Here is a 334-nt window from a genome sequence, read left to right as displayed (position 1 = left end):
TCTACTGGTGGACAGGCACAAGTATCCATTGCGCACCAAAAAACAAGAAACAAACAAAGAAAATAGGCATCATGGGAATTATCCCGTGAAACAAGAGAGGAAGGCATAGAAAAGAAAAGAACAATCAAAACAAAAAAAATATCCCGTGTCCATACCCATTAGAGTTGCGGTGAGAGTACTGGTGCCAGACCTACATATTACACCTCTTTGACTGCAAGGTGCACCTGTTGGTCACACCACAAGTGGGTGACAGCAGCTGTGGATTGGCGGCGCGTGCGGCCTCCACCAGCGTTGTGCTCGTCCAACTCCTTGGGAGGCATCCACAGAACGAATT

This window comes from Trypanosoma theileri, assembly GCF_002087225.1.
Source record: "Trypanosoma theileri isolate Edinburgh chromosome Unknown TM35_Tth_38_V1, whole genome shotgun sequence".
NCBI lineage: Eukaryota > Euglenozoa > Kinetoplastea > Trypanosomatida > Trypanosomatidae > Trypanosoma > Trypanosoma theileri.
The sequence above is the reverse complement of the archived record's forward strand: the minus strand, read 5'-3'. Positions refer to the sequence as shown.